General features: G+C 28.7%; 1 protein-coding gene and 1 long non-coding RNA gene across 3 annotated transcripts in view; one reads left to right on the top strand and one right to left on the bottom strand.

The window, feature by feature from the left end:
• LOC147816250 (uncharacterized) overlaps positions 1-16,177 on the top strand; it is a 64,784-nt gene that overhangs the window by 32,577 nt on the left and 16,030 nt on the right. For both annotated transcript variants that reach the window (XR_015431463.1, XR_015431462.1), the window contains exon 7: positions 5,683-5,732. This is a non-coding gene — a long non-coding RNA (uncharacterized LOC147816250). The remainder of the gene's footprint in view (positions 1-5,682; positions 5,733-16,177) is intronic.
• Mcad (Medium-chain acyl-CoA dehydrogenase) overlaps positions 1-16,177 on the bottom strand; it is a 141,631-nt gene that overhangs the window by 113,490 nt on the left and 11,964 nt on the right. The gene's annotated exons all lie outside the window — the stretch shown is intronic.

Genomic DNA, 16,177 nt, shown 5'->3' with positions numbered 1-16,177 from the left:
TGTTTTAATAAATATTATTCTAATAAATGTTTTTATCATAATACTTATTTTAGGGGGAGGGAGACATATCAAAACACTAAATAAAGTGAAACAACTAGACTTCTCCTAAATGATAACCCCTTTATACTTTATTGAAATAATTACCAATGTTGCTTTCAAGACAACTGGCGATAACAGTTCTTTAGTTAAATAGTCGGGATGTATCAGGATAATGTATGTTGATGTCCAACAAAAAAAATGGTTGAGCATTGTGTTATGTAAGCTGATGCAAAAAATAAAATAAAATAAAAACTTGAAAAAAATACAAATGAAAGTGCATAAATTAAAAAATTGGATTATTATAGTTTCAATTCTATTAATAAAATGGTCTCTTTTGATTTAAAATCTTTATTCATTAGCATTTCCGTTAATGGTTAAATGAGATAAATAAAAATATAAAAAGAAAATAAGATTTCCACCTTAGCCAAGTTGAAATAGATAAATTATTAAATCTTTCTCGCAATTGTTTAGAACAATCCACTTTCACTTTTAATGGTAAATTTAATCGAGTGTCTTAGCTATGGGCAATACTCTCAGCTCCTTTTTAAGTGACCCATATAGGGTAAACCAACTAGTGAAGGAACATTTCATATATATTGATTAAAAATAAGAATTTGAAAGTTTTTCTTTAGATTGATTGGTAACAATAGCTTACTGCCAAACAATAGGATGTCATCTAGCAATGTTTTGGATTATCTGGTCAGACTTCTCTGGAAAAATTTTTGAATTTTTCATTATCTCTGCAACACCTTGTTTCTTTGAAAAAATTATAAGGTGAATGTTTGTATTTATATGTTTGAAGTGGAATTAATTGCATGTAATAGTTTTATTTTTCTCACTGTGAAAAGGAAAATTCAAAATATAGTTATTGAAGTTCGTTTTATTTTTTTAAGCATCATAGCATAATAAAGTACTGAGATAACGGGGGGGTTTATTCACTGGATCACCAAACGATGAAAAACCAGTGAAGGAACAAGTGTTCCTTTACTGGGTTTTTTTCTAAGTTAATTAAAATAAAAGATAAACTTTAATTTTCTTGTACCTTTAGTGATGTTCCGCATCAAAAGTATGTTAAAAATACGAAAAACAACTTCTAACCAGTGAGGTAATAGGCATGTTCCTTTACTGGGTATAGATTTCTCAGTGAATGAACAGTATGTGTTAATATGTTGACACTTTAATTTTCCATTCATGATTACAAAAAAAAAGTTAACATTTTCCAAGTATTTATATGTTATAATTTCAAGAATAGGCTTGTTTTTAAGTATTTGTATGGCTTATAAATTCATAAAGAGCATTAAAAAATAACCAAAATTAAGTGGTCCTTTACTGGGTCTTCATTCACTGGTAAGAGCTGCTCCTTCACTTGGTCTTCTTACTACTTGTTACTTGAACCTCTAGAACTTTAAAGCAATATTATGTAAGTTCTCTACAATTTTTTTACATAATTTGCAATTAGTAACAAATATGTTGTCATTTAACTAAAATTACGAATTTTGAAATTAATATGATTTTTTGAAAGGCACTGGAAGCGTTCCTTCACTGGTTAGTTTACCCTATACACTACTTTTAAGTGAAACTCTTTGATTTATTAAAGTTTCCTTTTTCAGACGACATGCCAACGATTGTTTCACACTCCATATTTTGAACTTTTTTAGATCCTTGCACGAATTTACGCTTGAACAGGAAAAGTGTTTACTATTTTTAGACGTTTTTATTACTCGTTATTGCATCACTACTGTTTATATCATTCACACCGCTCTGAGATTCTCATTATTCGGCAAATTTTGTTTGGTTTTATTCGACATTTTTAACGAAATTTCATTTCCTCTCCTCTTTTTCAAATAAAATGTGACAATACACACACTTTTATTTGCCTTTTTTAAATTACGGTTAAGAAAATATGCACAAGTAACATTTAAGGTATACATATCACCTCAAAAAAATCTCTCCTTGTCACTGAAAAGCTCATTTTTCACTCACTCGCCAGCTTTTACTGCAAATGTTTCATCAGATAAGATATTAATAAGCTCATTTTTTAAAACTACTTGTGGATGCCTGCTCCTTTACCCATGCATCTCCTCCGGCAGATTTTCACGGCAAATTTTCGGACGCTAAATGATCATGTCATGACCCTCTTCAGACTCACTTTTACCAGATTGATGTTTCGTAAGCTTCTGACTGTCCTATTTAGGCGAAGTTATGAATTTTGAACACTTGACATCACTTATTTGATTTATTTATTTCGTTGCTTCTCTACATTAAAAATAGTTACTGCCGCCATCACCAGTATTTCAAAAAATTCTCACCGACCATGCTTCTAACTGCCATAACATAAAAGCTGGCAAATTATTGCAATTTGAGAGAAATAATATGAGACTTCGCATACGTTCATGTATCAATGTTAGATGCTGTTATTTAACGTCAACGTCGAGGACTTTTTTTCGTTACGTGAGGATTTTTTTTTTGCGTAATTTAGTAATGTGAAACCTATTAGCGAGTGAATAATATTTTTTACAGTTATATACTTAAATGTCTGTAAGTGCGTAACTCGTCTCACTTTTAACTCGATTTCGAATAAGTTTTAAAGTAATTAATAGTTATTGTTGACGGTTTTCCGAATTAAAACTAAATGCAGCAAAATTATAATCTTTTGCAGTTTTATACTCTTATAACAAAAGATTTAAAAAGAACTTGACATTTTGAAAAAAATTTAAATTAGTTTCGGAATAATTAAATTTTATAAGTTTTGATGTTTTCATATAATTCTGAACTATTAACAGTAAATGCGATTTTTTTTTATATCGTTAGCAGTTTTGACGCAGCAATTCAAATATTTTCCTTTCACTTAAAATATGTAATTTGGGATTATTTTAATGAGAGGGCTCGACTCCCTATTTATTCTATTTCTTTTTGGTATTTGACGAGATTTACTGATGACCAAATTATTTGTGTAATGAAAAACTGCCGTCTTCACTTTTTTCATTTTTCGAATATTTAGTAAGAGCAATTGTTAAACATTCCATTGACTTAACATAATAATTTGATTTTGGTGATAGCAAATCTAGTTAGCTGTTAGTAATCTTGGTTTTATGATAATTTAGACTTACGAAAAAAATGCTTGTTCGTCGATATTATATCACACAAATCAAACTTATTTCTTATCTGCATGCACATGCACTTTTAAAAAAAAATTTCTGCTGATATCGAAATAAAAATTTCAATAATAACTGGAAACAAAAGTTTATTAATTGTCATCAGCACATCAATGATTATCGGATAGTTTATACATGATTAAATTAATTAGATGTAAATATGATTGTGAACATTATAAATCAAATTTATGAAGTAAAAAATAAATCACCAAAACATAAATATTAACTGTAAAAAAATAAAATCTTCCGCATAAAATGGGAAAATTTGGTACCTGTGCTATTCATAATTAATATTTCCTTAGAGTCACTGCTGCTGCCTTTTTATTATTTAATTAAGGATAGTCGCAGGAACTTTTATGATTTGATCAAATTAAGAATTTCATTCAGCGAAAGGGGAATTTCCCCCTCCGAAAGAACTAAGTTAGTGGCACCCCTGCTCCTCCCCCCTCATAATTATTTATTCCATCCTCCCAACCGAAAATTAGCTTCCTTAGGCACACTTGTTTACCGTGTTTCTGTTCTAATAGTTATCTATCTTAAATAGGTATGAAAATAAAGTGCTGCTTTACTTGGGCTTTTCCCTCTAATATTATTCATCACTCCTGTAGAAACTCTCCAAATTGAACCTAACAATTTGATTGTTTTACCATATTGTACGAAAATCAGTTCCGGTATCGCTAAGATTTCGAATAAATTTAAGTTTAAAGTCATTTTATCCCTTGTAAATGAACTAAATTTTACCAATTTTATTACCTTTATTAAAAGCTACTGTATGTATAAAAATTTCGTATCAATATCGTCTTGCGTACATTTGACTAACTAAACGTACCCTTAAGCATTCGACTTAAAGAACACGAAAGATGCATTCAATGTAAGGATATTAACTGATTTACTATCGCTCTATAGCAGTATTTCTTAACCTTTTTGGTATAATGGACCCTTTTTAAAATTTTTTAAGAAGTCACAGACCACCCCCTGTAAAAAAAATTATTGCAAAAACCATCAATTATTTTTACTCTACTTTATTTTCAATTGAAATAAAATGTGAAGGCTACTTTGTGTTTTTAAAAATGTTAAATTTTTATATGGTTTGCGAGTGTTCTTTTCCTCATATTGTGGAGGATTGCTGGCATATCTAAGAAGAAAGGGCAAAAGATGGACTCACAAAAAATGAAGGGTTGATAGAGGATTATAAAAATATCAAATCGGACGTAATCAGGGGGTTGTCCCTGATGGTGCAAACTGAAAGCCGGTTGGTGGAGAATGTTAAAAATATGACAGGGATATTAGAGGGTCCGCACTGAATTTGGGGTATCTCAATCACCTAGTTTCAAATATGTATGTATTTTCACCTTTTAGAAAAAACAGATCAGTGTTATTTAAATATTATTGATCCAATCGTCTTTAAAGTAGTTGGCGTACCCCCAAAATATGACCCATGGACCCCTAAGGGGTCCATGAACCACAGGTTAAGAAACCCTGCTCTATAGAGTTAGAATTGGGTATACTATCGCCTACGTCACAGGTTGTGTTATTCCTACTAAATTCAACCAGTGAACGGCATTTTCTGCGAGCCTGACATCAAGCCACAAATAAACAAACGGATTGCTCTATCTTTTAAATAGCTGCTCGCCAGATTATATTGAATTAAATAGAAAAGTTCGTTTTGTAATAATTGATTTTGTTGTTTCATCTAAGTAAGTTAATGTTTTTAGTAAACATATTTAAAACTCAGTTTATTAATTAAATTAAAAGTTTTTTTTTTCTCTTCTGACAACGTGAGACATCAAACCAATTAAACTTAACGGACATCATTCTATAGAATCCATACTTTAAAAAAAATCAATGTTTTTAAATCAAATTAAATTAGCGCATGTAAAATTTTAAGCAACAACCTTTATCTTCCATTCATTTAGCATTGCACGGTAGTGTATGTTATTCCTACTAAAATTTTCGAAGTGGAAGTAGTTGTGTTTTTTTTATATTATACCCAATTCAAAGCCCAGGTTTGATTTCTCTTTTACTGAAATCATTTAACACTACTCTTCACCTTCAGAACTTTGGAAGTCACTATATATTTTGAAAAATTCTAATAATTTAGTTATAATCTTTGGAGTATCTCCATGGTTTCCCTATTGTATTTGGAAATCCATTTTAATTTAATCTGTTGCCCCCTGTGGTGGGGTTCCTGTTAAATCCCCTCACACCTGTTTCTTATCGCTTCCGTTGTTATTTTCCCTTTCAAACTTGTTCCTTTGTCCCTATTGGTTAAACTACTTAACTCAGTTGTTCGCCTGTTTACTTCTCTACCTTCATTTGACGTTTAGGCACTGAGGAAGGATCTTGTGTATGGAACTGAAAAACTACTATAGTATGTCAATTTTGTGCTCTTTCATTTGCGCTTTACTCAAGTTATGTTTTTCTTTATGATAGTGATATTTTAAAGAAATTAACACTTGCATGATTGGTGGATTTTTTTGAATTTCAGTTTCTAACAGAGAAATGAATCAATTAAAAAGATGGTGAAGGAAATAAAAGGTAAGATTAACATTACTCCTGCATTAATATCATATATGTGTATATTTTTTATTGTACTTTTTCATTTCTGCAGTTAACGAATTAATAACGAGTATAAAGAAAATGAACTAATAATAACCAGTAACTGTTGAATAAAAAAAAATTTATTTCATTTATATGGGTGCAGTTTGATGGAGCGTTTCATGTGTTGACACAATTCGCAACTGTTGTAATTTTCTTATACTATTAGTTAACGTTAATGTCGAATTTAGTGATTGCAAACGAAAGCACAAAATAACATAATTATGATGAATCATTTAGGCTATGTGAAAAGTTTTAGCTCCTTCTCATCACTTTAATTTTTGATACAGTTTTCAAACATCTCTTTCAGTTTGATCTTAAAATGCTAAATTAAAATCTGTGACCTCTGTTGTATGTTGATAACTTCTATTGACTAGGTTTCCGTGTCTTAGAAAATTTTCATTTATCGCTTGCTTGTGCATTATAGTGTTAATGGCTTATTTACGTATCATTATGTTTTTTTCTGTTAGAGTATCAGTTGTTGTTTATTGCTTGCTTAAGTATTATTATGTTTATTGATTTATTGAGCATTAGTATGTTTACTGCTTGCTTGCGTATTTAAATAAGTATCGTAGCTCAATAATAGAGTAGCCTCTTTTATTGTTTTTCTTTTTGAAAATCCTAAAATGTCCAGAATTTTTCCAAACTCGCCTTTATTTAATTTAAATGTATTCAGGATTATGACTATGCAAAATGATTACTACTCAGAATGGCATGCTTTAGAACATTTCAAATGTAAGTAAATCATAAGATGTTCTGTCAATCCATTTATTACAAATCATGAAGGATATAATTTCTGTATTTTATTGAGTCTTAAACTCCCTGAAATTCTCTATGCCAAAAGGTTGTTAATCTTATAATGAATTGGAATGAAATGTATATTATTTCGTAAAATTTTATTGTGTGTATTTATTTTTTCATGTTTGCTGTTTCTGTGTGTTAAGATTCCCTTTTGCTCCCCCGTATAATATTATTAAGTGTTGTATAGTGTTATTATGAGGTTATGGGCATTTATATAATTTTTTATTAATTATTTCTAAACAACTCTTTGCGGGCAAGACATGTTTTGTTTTGTTATTTCATGTGAGTGTTTTAAATTAATTAATTTAAACGTTAACTAATTTTAGATTACAAAGCAATGTAGCATAATTTAATATCTTTTAAAGACCCCCATGAAAGTTTTTATACTAGCGAAAAATAAATTGTTTATAATAAGAGTAAATATTTCTGAAAGAATAGGGTTCCTTAGTTAACAGAGTTCAACTGTTGCATTAATAAACCTTCATCTTGTGACAATATGAATTGAAATTTTTTCTGTTGCCCCACAGATAACTTCAAAATGTATTTTCTTGAAAGATATCTTTTTTTTTCTTTAAAGATTATAAGTTATTTCCTAAAATAAATATCTAGATTTACCCATTTCTATTAATGAATGTTGAAACAAGTGAAAACTATTTTTCATTTGCCTTAAAAGACAGTACAAACTAAGGTAAACAATGTTTAGGAGCACAACGTTTGTGCTCCTAACAATGTTTAGGAGCACAACGTTTGTGCTCCTAAACGTTGTTTACCTTAGTTTGTATTTTAGCACAAAGGTCGCCCACTTGTGTATTTATTAAAAGACAGTGTAGTCTGTATTTTGAATAAGTTTGTTCCCGAAATAAAAATGTAAGAGAAGGTGTTTTACTAAATCACACACGTAATGTAATTTGATTTATGATTTCCTTTTCTGTCGAATTCTTAACAAATATTATTTATTCGTTAGGTATAATACTATAATCTTATAAACGCTTTTGTGAAATATATTTAGATATATTTTTTATTTATAACATTAATAATTTAATTTGCAACTACCAAATACTAATTATTCATTAAAGAAAGAAGCCTTCACTGCCTAATTTTTCTGCTTTTCTACATATTTGTAGAGAAATCTCATAAATTTTAATTTTGGTTTTCCCACACTTGCTTTTAGTTGGTCAGTTTTTTCGTTTATTGTTATTTTTTTATATTTATTTTTACAATTTGAAACTGGAGAAAACATAGAAATTTCTACACTTTCTGAGCACTGCACTTTTGGAAAATATAATCACTCATAGATGTAAATAGAATTGTGTATGCGTTCTTCACATTCACGATAAGTCAACCGTGCTTTACCAAAGATAGATTTATATAGATATAAATAATTCCTCAACAATTTTTATTATAACAATTGAAAACATATTTGTTAAGAAATTTGATCTTTTTTAATATTCATTAAAGTATTTACGATTCGATTCTTAAAATATCGGAGCATGAACTTAAAACTGTTTTGTTAATGCATATTTTTGTTTAAAACGTAATATTTTTAGGTTATAAGCTATAATTCTTTTTATTTGTGATATTGTAAAAAAAAATTAGAATACTTCGGGCAGGTTTTCTACGACCTGGAAAAACTAAATGAGTGATAGCTAAGATGTTTCAAGATTATTGAAGAATGCTTAAATTTTGTTTCTCATTTGTGATTTACGAAATTATTTTCGGGTTATTTTTTGCTCCCATATATATTTCCTTTAAATTAAATACTTATTGATAGCTTAAATTATCTAGATATATCTCACTATTGCTACAACTTCAAAAAAAATATAGAGCGTGGGAACTTGGTTAAAATGTACTTAATTATCTGCTAATTTTTTTTATATAACAGTAAGTTATACAAAAAAACATCTCATTTAAAAAAAGAAAAAGAATTTACCCTTGGGCGCCATTTGATTCTATGTTTATTCGCAAGGTAGGGTAGCCTGAACGAAATTGGTGACTAATGCATTTTGAGTGGCATCTATAATTTTAGCCTTTCTCAATTACAATCTGATATTTTTTTTATAGTTAAATATAAAAGGTAAAAAAAAAGCTCTGAGAATTGAACTCGATCGTAATTCCCCCCATTCTCGCCGGTGCTTTCAATAATCAAAGAAAATCCTACTTTTCCTTATAGCTAATTCTTTACATTTCTGTTTTTGAGTTTTATTGAGAGTTTTTGTTCGTGTTTAAAAACTCATGTAAAAGTTCACGAGAATGATCGCGCAATTGTGATCATAAACCATATGAGTTAACGGTGAAAGTGATGCAAAATCGAACTAAGGTGGTCGAAATCAAATAGTGATTGCTCATATGCGCAATTCGAGCAAATATAATGAAAGATTTGTATTTTGCACACAATGGAAGAATTTTTGTGTGAGATTTGAGTTTTCAGGTTTTTTCATTTAAATTCTTAAAAGTCTCTCGCTAAATTTCAAGTTTTTGCAAAGTTGCGTCCTAATTTATAAATTTTCAAAAGAAAAAAATAATAAATAAATAAATAACTTTTCTAAAGTGTAAATGTGAATTCTCCGATTATATACAAATTTAATTGTAAAAACATAATACTTTGAAAGTACGCACTTCCTCGTTTAAAGGTTATTTGTTCTTTCCAGTCCTCTCTAATTTGCATGAAGAAGAAGTACTAAATATAAAAAAATATTTATTTTTAAGAAATATTTCTCCAGCTAGAATTGAATTATCAGTTAAGAAGATAAGAGTACAATAGGGGGTCACTTACATTGTTAATTTGTTACCCTAAACATGTGTTTGGGCCATAGTTTAAGAATTAATCAAATCCTACTAGCAGTTGCACATTGGGGTAAATGAATGGGGTTTTATTCTTCTTTGACTGACTTCACTCCCACATCACTTGCAACTGAGTATTAATTTGTTTCACAGTGAAGACTTGTAGTCTCCTCCTGGTGCGCTATTACAGTTGATAAGAAAGAGTTTTAAAAACCACGTAATGCTCTTTTTCGCCTTTTTTTCACTTTTTTTCTATTTGCGCTGAATAATTCCTATTTATCCATTCTTTTTCTCTCCGGAAATTGTCATTTTATACGCTCGTACTTGATTTCAGAAGTTACAAAAAATAAAAATAAATAATGTAAGAAAATAAAAGTGTGAGATTTGATGCTGCCAGCTATAAAGTTAATATTTTTATCAAAATTTTTAAAAATATAAACGCTTAAAAGAAATTAGCACTATTTCTAATTTTAACAGTTATATGATAGAGGGTGATCTTTATAAATTTTTTAACAAAGGAAATTAAATCTAAACAAAATGGGCTGAAAAGAGTTATGAGCATTTTATAAACAAAATGATATTTTTTAGTCGACTGTTTAGATGAAAGAAGCTATAATGATTGGTAAATAATCACAGGGGTTGGTTAGTAAAATTAAGGCAATTAAATATTGATTCTTCAAATTCCAGAAGTAAATTGTATGAAAATGTTTTCATCTCTAGTTCTCAGTCTGGATCCTTCTTAGTTGTATTTTGACAATCATCTTCAGTGTGTGTTTTCTTGGAACATTTCAATTTGCTAATTGACTTGTTCCATTACACATTTCTTAACTTTTCTTCAGCAATGTTTTATTTATTTATATGAAATAAGTTTCAAATACTTGAAATTTAATTTCGATGGGTTTATAGCAGATAGCTAATAATGCACATAGATAATAGTTTAACAGAAGAGTCGCTTTCAAATATCAATCTAATTATTTAATATTATTTATTTTATTACTTCATTTCATGTAATAATATTTAATGTTATTTTGTTCACTTATTTCGGACATTAAATGCATTTCATTTAATCTACATTATTTTTTTACTATTATTTTTTATCAGAAACAACTTGTTTTTCTTTAAATATAAAGATTTTTATGACATTTTTTTTAATGATTTAAGAAAAACGGAAATTTGAGAATTAATATTTATTTACAATGACTAATCAAATATAACTTTTTTCTTTTTAAATTCCATTTTTTGTTGAAAAATTTAATGTTCAGATATTTTCTTTTCCTTCCTATTATTCAGATATTTTCTTTTTCTATTTGAAAATATAATAATATGCAATTAACAATATGCCAATTAAACTTTAAATGTCTAAAATTCTAACAGTTCTAAATTATGAATAATAGCTTTATTGGAGATAAATAATAAAGGAAAGACCTAATTTATTTATTGCAAAAAAAAACGGGTCAACATATACACGGTTCGGAAGTTATGGTAATATATCAGAGTGAGTAGCCTAAGACTGTTTATCTGTAAAGCGTTAAAAACGTGTTAATGATCATATTTCAGTGTGTTATTTAATCTTGCTTTTTCTTTGTAAAAGAAAAAAATTAAAATAGTTTCATACAAGTTTTTATTTATTTTTTTGCATATTAATTTAGTTGCATATTTCAGATTTTTCATGTTTTGAATTATGCTGAATTGCCCTTTGAATTCTTCTACAAATGTTATTTAGTTTGTCATATTGATAACATTTGTCATATATGACTCACTGCACATCGTTGACTTAATTAATCAGATTTGATTTAATCATTGTATAGTTTACATCATATTTTCTTGTTACAAATTTTTTCTGTTACGGAAACGTGATTGTAATAATTTGTCCTTATGTTACTTATTCAGAATGAAGATTCACTCATTTAATACGGATTAAAGCAGTACGAAATCACGAACGAAATAAATAGTTAGACCCTAACATAACATTTAAAATGTTATTCAAGGATTAAATTTCTCATGCTACATACATTTCTCTTATAGTGGAGTGTGTGTCTGGACTGATTGGCCCTTTAAATTGGTTGCATACATAAACTGCCGTTGACTGACCGAACTTAATTCTTCTGTTATTTTTCTTTAAAACTAAGTTGAAATCGACAATGTTTTTCTATTTATCGAAAATGCTGATTTATCTTGCTCTTAATTGTTCAGGAATTTTTTTCGTAGTTTTAATAATATAATTATTTTTTTCACTTCACTCTTAAAATGCTTGAAAAAACTCTGACTCAGTCATTCGTGTAATGATTAACTCTTTAGATACCCAGTAAAGATCAGTGGCTTGCCACTAAAATTTCTGGATAAAAACTACAGAATTACGCTCTAGTTGTTACATAACTGGTTGGTTGTATTCTTATTCACCTTCTATTGCTGTTATAGAGAAGTGAAATAGAAAAAATGGAATAAATTTCTTTACTAACATTCAACCTGTTTTAAATATAGCCTGTTGTATTTTCTACAAGATTTTAAGTGTTTGTAAATGAGTCGAAATGAAAATGTTTTTTGTTTATTTATTTTCCGAACAGCACTTCACAGTGTTTTAATCTAGGAGACAGTTTATAAAAACAAGCTGCAGCATATCCGTATTTGAAAATCATAAACTTTTGTAATAAATATCACTTTGTAAAAAACTAATAAACTTAAGTTATTTGAAAAAAAAAATGTATTTGCCGATCATATAAATATACAAAAACGCTTCAAAACGTCACTTAAAAAATAAATAAATAAATTTACATGTACAGAGATCATTGTATCCAAAAATAGCCCAGTTAAATCGGACTTATAGATGGCACTTTGTTAGTATTTGTCCAGGGATCTGTCCAGACATTTTGTGAAGGGTCCGTTTTTCGTGAAATTGTGAAAAAATTACTCACATTCTTTCAACCAGGGTCCGCTTTTATAAATTTGTGCAAATAGGGTCCGTTATTGCAAAAAAAAATTTTCAAGGAGTTTTTAAATTGTAAAGATATACAAGATTATGCTCAACACTGTAAAATTATAATTAAAAAAATTAAATTTTAAAAAATAAGCAACAATTGCTGCTTCTAAATTAGAGATGCAACATACAAATATTTGGTATTTAGCCTATACTGCTGAACGCAGAATATTCATTTCGGACGAATAATGGAAGAATCGTCTGCCGAAGACAAAATTTAATTCGTTTACATCCATCTTTCTCGTTTTCTGCCCTGGAAAGGGTTTATTCGATTAACAAAATAATAATGAAGATAAAGAAATTCATTTTGTGAAGGGTCCGTTTTTAAGTTAAAATATTTTGTGAAGGGTCCGTTTTTAGGAAAAGATATTTTGTGAAGGGTCCGTTAACGGACCCAAATTTCTTCCAAACAGACCCCTGTTGTCACATCAAAGAAGTCCATCAAATGCAAAATCTAACTACTATTTACAAAATTAAAGATCACTAAATCTCGTATCGAATGATATGCTTTAACATTAGATTTAGTTCAGTGGCTTAGTCAGAATCACTAATCAAAAATAAGTGAAATTTTTTGCTTCGCCATAAAAAAAAATATTGCTCTCACATTACAGTCCATTACACATTACAGCTCCAAAAATGTTAGGAATGGAAATGTTAGAAAAAAAACTTACGACAGCCTTTTTTTGCATGTAAGAGAAATCGAATTGATTTTCTACTTTTTATTTAGAATTAAAGTATTTTAGTTAGAGATTTAGTGTGGCAGAATTGTTCTGGGAATCGGGCGGAGGGGGTGTAGCACTACAATTTTTAGTGCTTTATTTTCACATTGATATTACAGTTTAATGGCTTATTTTCTCGACTCCCAATTCCAACAGAGTGGAACTTACGTCTTATCACTTGTTCCATTTACAAGAAATGAGGCACGATAGATTAACTTAAATTTTCACTTTAACATCGAAACGTTATTTGAATTTTGTTATCGAAAAAGCTATTTGAATCCAAAACACCAGCTATACTTAGACAGACCTTTTTTAAACTTAGAAAGGCAGAGACAGCAAACTTATTAATGAAAGGAAGAATAAATTTATGGCATGTAAAGGAGCTTTTTGTACTTCCCTGCCTGAAAATTGAATTGCATAAATTTGATAAAGTTGTACTCTTTAAGTTCATATTGGGAACGCTTCCTGGTCAGCAGTTAAGAAGTCACTTCTTTGTTTAATATCTTTGGGAAGGAGGCAAAAACTGTTTATCTGTTCAATTAGTAAATGAGTGTTTACTTGCATTATTAAAATTTTCGTTGCTGCTGGTACTTCCTTACATGAAAACTTCTTCATAGTGCTTGTTTCAACATACAGTCTACTGAGTTAGTCTAACGGTCAATTAACAAAAAGTAGTGTGATAACATTACATGCGATTCTTTTGCCTCTTCCTCTCATGCAATATCATGCGGCATCACTGTTAAAAATGGGATTACATTTCATCAGTTCTTACCTGGTTCTTTTCCCCCTACCATGTACTTAGAAAAAGCTATTTATTGTTTGGAAGGAAAATTTCTTTTTCGAAATGTATTTCCTTACGAAGAAATGAAAATATAATTGTTTGTTTATTGTGAAACGCTTCTAAATCATCCTGGGATGAAAGACACTTTTCTCGCAAAAAAATAAACTAAATAAATTTCAAAGAAACAACCCAAAATTTTTTGAACACGCGCATCATTTTACACAAGAAATTGTGTTTCGAAATTTTTCATGTTATGATAATTCACTACCGCCCAGAGTCGCTGTTCGTAATTCCGAGAACAGATGATTATCAATTAACTTTGAAAATTGCTTCGTAATTATCTTTATGACCTTATATGTCGTATAAAGAAGCATGAAATTAATGGAAGAATAGAGCAATATAATATAACTCAACAAGGAGCTAGCCTAACCAATACTTTTTTATTTCATGTTTTAAAATATTATCGGATACATTTTCCATCGTGATCATTTGATTCGATTGGAAAATTTCGAAAGGTATATTTTTTTTTTCCAGAAATTTTTTTTTGTTTCAATTTTCCACTTGAAAACAAAAATGTTCTGAAATATTATAAAAATTATTTTCAAATTCGAAAACGAATAAAGATAAGCTGAAGATTAACGATTGCAACTATTTTAATTTAGAAAGCCACGTGTTGTAAAGAGAGGGCGAGAAAATAACTTAAATTTCCATGACAATTTTCTCAGCAAGTGAGGATTAGATATCAAAATTTGCTGAACTGAAATGAATATTTCTTACAGAAAAATTAAGAAAAGAAAGAAAGTATGGAGGAAAAGACAGGAGTTAATAAATTATGTCATTTTAACTCTTTATCCATTCATCATGTGTTGATTTTTTGTCCTTTAAATCTAAAAATGAAAGTCGAAAATGAATAAGTGTGCACATAATCTCCACATAATAAATGTGCACATAGATATAAACCACCAGGGAAGATTGAAATTGTGCATAGAAATAAATTACAATATAACAAATAGAAAAAATTTATACATCCTGGACGAAAAAGGCCTTCAATTATATATAAATTAGTTTAACGTTTTAGTGATTTTGTCATAGTGTTAAAATAGAAAAAATAATTAGTTTGAAAAAGTTGTGGGACAAATAGCTTTGAAAGAGGCCAGACCACCTATATCGAGACCATCAGTACTCTGACGTTGATGGCATAAAAATAACCATCACAAATAAATACTAAGAGAGACGTCGCATTTGCTAGATTAGTATAAGAGCTTAACGAATTGATTTTCTTTAGAGCTTTTTCCATCCCTTGATCGTTTTTACCTGATCCTTCCTCAATGATTTCAATAAGTAAAGGAAAAATTGTTTAAAAAAATTATGAAGTAAAACCAAAAGAAAATTATGGGGAAAAATAATTTTTTTTAATTCAAATAAATTATCTGAAAATGAACTTATGCTATTTAGTATGTAGTTCCAATGATTTCCTAGATTTCTATTAGTTTTTCTTTAAAATAATTGTGACAGCGCCATTTATTTAATGTAAAGCGTATAAGTTCTTTTGAAAAACTTCTATTTCAATAACTAAAGACTATTATAACTAGTTAATAAACAAAATGATTAGCACAACGATTAGTTTAAACGTGTTTGGATAAATATCGTATAGACGTTTTATTACAATCATTTCAAATTCAAAAGCAAGTTTAATATGAAAATTGCTTAAATTAAATTAACCGGTTTCATCCGAAGTTATTTATTTTGTGTTTATTAAAATTTTTTTTTTTTTAAATTTAGACATCAAAACTCCCTTAGTTATTATTTTTCAATAAATAGAAATAAAAGTTATAGCCAAATAAAAAGAAATGCAGCATATAAAAAAATTAATATAATCTTATATGGTTTGATGCGCAAACTAAGCTCGCTTCGCTCGCTACTAACTTAGGTACATTGCAAATGCACAAAATTCTAAGAATTTGAAAAAAATCATTCGAATCCATATAACAACTTTTTTTTAAAAAAAAAATTACATCTTTTTAGTAAATACTAAGTCATTAAAATAAATTTGAATTCAAATAAATGACATGTAATTCGTTAAACCTATTAGAAATGTGCTATAGTATAAAATCTTAAAGCGTAACAGCACGACTGAGACTCATTTTTCAATGAATAACTAATAACAATAATAAAACAAATAAATTCGTGATATAAATCAAAAATCATCAAATAAATTCGTAATACATAAATTCGTGAAAAAAAAAGCGTTTTCGACAAAATACTAAAATAGAGATATATCGACAAAGAAAGATCACATGGAAGAGATCACATGGTGAGAATTTTCTCT

Source organism: Parasteatoda tepidariorum, chromosome 1, assembly GCF_982258835.1.
Source record: "Parasteatoda tepidariorum strain Cologne lab strain chromosome 1, Ptep-v5.0, whole genome shotgun sequence".
NCBI lineage: Eukaryota > Metazoa > Arthropoda > Arachnida > Araneae > Theridiidae > Parasteatoda > Parasteatoda tepidariorum.
The sequence above is the reverse complement of the archived record's forward strand: the minus strand, read 5'-3'. Positions and strand labels throughout refer to the sequence as shown.